Source organism: Glycine max, chromosome 10 (assembly GCF_000004515.6).
Source record: "Glycine max cultivar Williams 82 chromosome 10, Glycine_max_v4.0, whole genome shotgun sequence".
Lineage (NCBI taxonomy): Eukaryota > Viridiplantae > Streptophyta > Magnoliopsida > Fabales > Fabaceae > Glycine > Glycine max.
The window spans coordinates 23,221,023-23,225,639 of record NC_038246.2 but is presented as its reverse complement, the minus strand read 5'-3'; the positions used below and the strand labels follow the sequence as shown (position 1 = coordinate 23,225,639).

The following is a 4,617-nucleotide window of genomic DNA, read 5'->3' as shown; positions in this document are numbered from 1 at the left end:
TTCTCTCTCTTAGGAGATATAAGGTTGGAAGGGGGAGAGGTTGCAGGTTCAAATTCCCCCATTAACAAAAACTAACAATAATACTAGCAATTAACATTTGCCAATAAAAAAATATATATTTTCTCTCTCTTACCAATTCACCCCACTCTTTCATATATATCCCCCTTTCCGTATCCCTTCTAAACCCACTTATGTTTCTTATCTTAACATAACACTTTGAGAGTTCAAGTTTCCTTTTCCACAAACCCAAGGAGTTTTAGTTCACAAAAAATGGTTGTGGAACTCATGGGATTCCTAAAACAAGACAAACAAAAGGCCATCCAAGAGGTTGCATCAGAAATCCTTAAGGGCATGAAGCATCTGATTCGAAACCTCTCCCACCAACCCTCTCACTTAAACATCAAACTCAATGATGTAACAATTTTAAAATTAACAAACTCATTTCACTCCTAAATCAAACCAATCACACCTAGTTCAAATGTGCCTTGGTTTACTTGTCTTCCCCAGTTTACTCACTTAATCTGAGTGACAACGCTTCCAGTTCATCAATTCCACACCTTTTACCCCCAAACCTTAATATTTTTGCATCAACAGTGGTCGTGGTTGTGCACCATGTGCCTCCAATGAGCATGACACTAAATTTCAGGAAGCCGCATAACAAGCTTCTAAGTTGCAATGCGAAATCTGTTGCACTCAAGTTCTCAAAGGATACCTTTAGCATTTCCTCCAACTCTTCGTTCATGTCCTCCACCATCACTAGTGACGACAACGTCTTCAACATAAAGATCTTCCTTGTGTCGATGTCGTTGGTGTTCAAGAAGTGATGCCATGAACATCGTGAACACCCTAAGGACATCTTTGACAATAAGTGTCATTGCATCAAGTGAAGGTACCATGTTTTACCGAATCATAACTCCAAAAATTTGTTGATTAGTGCATTAAGAAATTAAAAAATAAAATAATATTTAATGTTTTAAATTTAACTCATAAATAGAGGCATTTACTTCTACTCTAATGCCTCTAATTGGTATTAATGCACATCCACTTGTACATCAACATAATATTTCCTATTCTTTCCCCTTTTGCCTCTTGCTATGTATTAGGAACCACCACCACCAATAGTTATCCCCATTGCACTTCATCCACCTATACACTTTTTGGACAACCTACACCATGTTCCTCTGATGCTTGCACATCCACCGTATCCCAAGATACTGCCTTATCTTGCCTATTTCTAACATATGTCAACTCCAACAATGCCTTCTTTGCATCCACTATCCCCTTTATCACGGCGCCAACTATTAACTTTGACCCTCCAATGCAGTTTTTACTAGTTCCTTGAGTACCTATGAATTACGAATTACCTCTGATTCTAGTATATGGCCTCTAGTGTATTTCGGCTCCAACCAAGCAAGTAAGGACGTAGAAAGAGCTGCAAGCTTAGGCTAAACATGTAAATAACCTTGTTGATAAGCATTTGGTTGTGCTGTTGCAAAAACAAATAGAATATTTGAGTATGGTTCGGACCTAAGAAAGAAAAATCAACCACATGCTAATTAATACTTTTATGATAATTTATTAAGTGGTTAATTTGTTAATGATAATAACACTATATATAGTGAATATTCTTTAAAATCAAGTTTCTAAAAAATAAGGTGAAGTACTATCTAGATACTTGGGGTACATTGGGTAGACAAGTCTCATAGAATTTTGAAATTGTAAATAAAAAATTTGTTGCATTCCAGAGACATGGCCTACTTGATTTAGCATTGTAGTGAATGGCTGGAGCTGCATTAATTAAAAACAAATAGTTCATATTGAGTGTAGTTGGGTGCATATTGTGCACCATTGACATCAAGAATAGAGAGTTGGTTGTATTGGGCCTACAATTAAAATTTCATATTCAAATGAGTGTCATTATGAGTACAACAAAAAATAAAATAAAATTGTACATCATTATGAGCACATGGAAGTATCCAAACATATTTAATTGTAAGTTTAAAAAATATATGAAGTCTCTATAAAGACAACTTTGAAGCCAGAAAGATTTGTTAAGATACAAAATATTGTGTCTCACTAACGACAAAGAGATGGGGTTCATATGTGAGACATGTAATTTTGTATCCTTTTTGGGTTTTAAATTATAAGGGGGTGCATAACTCAATAAGTACTAATAATAGTAGAAAAGTCTAACACCATCTTGAATGCCATGCAACATAAGAGTTACTGATATCATTATTGTGAAGAGGAAATAATGCAGGGCTTTGATGTGCCAATTGAATATCCAGTTTCAACCCCTAGTTTTGTTTGTACATGCATACAAGTCAATATATTGACAACAATTGGTCAATTTATGGTTCACAATATGTTTTTTCTTTTTGTGAACCTTAGATTGACCAATTGTAGTCAATATCCTGACTTCTATGTTGGTGCATGCTAGATTAGGGATTGGAACAAGATATTCAAGTGCACAATGTATCACACCCCAAGGCCCTGTATTTTTTCCTCTTCATGATAATCATGCCAATAACTCTTCTGCTACATAGAATTTAAGGAGGTGATTGAATTTTTCTACTATTATTAATATGTACCGAGTTATGTGCCTCATAGAATGTATAACCCCAAAAGACAACAAAATTGCATGTATCACATATGGACCCCATCTCTCTATCGTCAATGTGAGACCCATAATTTTGTATCTTCCCTAATAAAGTTTTCCAACTTTAGAGTTACCTCTATAGAACATTAATATTTGAACTTAAAATTAAATATGTTTGGATGCTTCCACACGCTCATAATGATGTTGGTTTTTATTTATTTTGTGTGTTGTACTCATAAAGACATTCATTTGAATATGAATTTTTAATCGTAGCCACTAATACAACCAATTCTATACTCTTGATGTCAATGGTGCACAATATGCACCCAACTACACTCAGTATGATTGTTCTACTTCTTTTTACAAATTTTCAATTACTTGATTAACAAGTTGGCAAAAAAAAAATGCATGAGATATTTATTTGTAATTCATGTCACCCCAACTATTTACTACAATGCATAATTAATTAGGCCATGCCTATAAAATGCAATGAATTTTTTGTTTGTTTATAATCTCAAAATTCTATGAGTCTTGTCTACCCAATGTACCCTAGGTATCTAGGTAGTACTTCAGCTTATTTTTTAGAAACTTGATTTAATTTTTTTTACTATATACACTATTATTAGCATTGACAAAATTAACAAATTAAAAAATTAGCATAAAGTACCAATTAACATGTGGTTTTTATTTTGTCTTAGGTCAGAACCATACTCAAATCTTTTTCTTGCATTTGCAACAATGCCACTGAATACTTATCAACAAGGTTATATTTAATACCCTTTGTTACAATATTTATTATTATAATTATTTTACTTATTTATTATAATTAGTAAGCATTTTTTTATATTATTATTCTTACAACCTACTATCAATCTTAATCAAATAGAAGTGGTAATTATATATATATATATATATATAAGTAAAGTTTTATAAATGTTTATAGTAATTCAAGGTATCATCAACTACTAACTAATTGGCTGACTATATATATACAACCAAGCAACTATTATCTAGCTCCCCCTTTATATAATACATCAAAATGGAGAAACCTAGAATTAGAGCTGCCAGTCTAAGAGCTAAGTCCTATACTATCCCAATCCCCAAATACAAGAGTCTTTAGAGTTCCATTAGAAGGCTCTTTCTCAAATTCTTCAAGTGTGAACCTCATTAGTGTTGGGCATGTTAGAGTAGGGGGAGCAACATGAACAACATGAAGACTAAAGCTTGGAGCTTGGAGAAAAGATTGAAGATGTTTTGTCTTTTACATGTCCAACTCCATTGAGTGACATTTGTATTGGTTGTTATATTGAATGTTGCATCTTAGTTCATATCATATATTTTGTGCATCATGCATCATCATAAATAAGTGAGAAGGAAAAACTCTTTGTTTTAATCTATTACAACCTTATCATAATCGATTGCACAAGTTGTCTAATGCTTGTTGAGTTACGTCTTGTATCGGTTTAATCAAATACACAATTCTTTTTGAGACAATGACTGTGTTATGAACCCAGGTAACTTTCCTAGCTTTCGAGGTCTAGGAACCTCCAGAATTAAGAAGAGAGAAATGGGAAATTCTTGTATTATTGCTTCCTCATTAGATACATTGTTCTGCTTTATATAGACTCATTTTCTGCTACTAACAATTCTAATTGATTCTTGTGGCATATTGCCTTGGAGAAAAAACAAAACAAAAGGAATATGCTTCCTAACGGACTAGTGCCAACTCAGCAGACAAAAGGGGAATTGCTACGTTGCTGCAATTGCTAAGCACCACTCTTGCCAACTACTATTTTTCCACAAAATCCTTGAGGTATTAAGGTTTAACAATTTCCCTTTTTGGCCTTGAAGCTTTTTCCTTGCTCGTCCCTGTTTCTAGCTTGAATTCTGCTTCCTGAGTTGTTTCTGTGTTTAGTCCTATTTCTTGCTCACCATGCTCTGTGTTGCCTTGGGTTGGGTCTTTGATTGTAACATTCCCGCCTTCATCGAAAGCAAGCTTGCCCTCAAGGTTGTAAGTC

The 4,617-nt window shown here is 33.9% G+C and overlaps 1 pseudogene; it reads left to right on the top strand.

Annotated features, from left to right (window-relative positions):
- The first annotated feature begins 270 nt into the window (after nucleotides 1–270).
- LOC112998177 (probable WRKY transcription factor 11) lies at nucleotides 271–887 on the top strand (annotated as a pseudogene).
- Nucleotides 888–4,617: the final 3,730 nt, after the last annotated feature.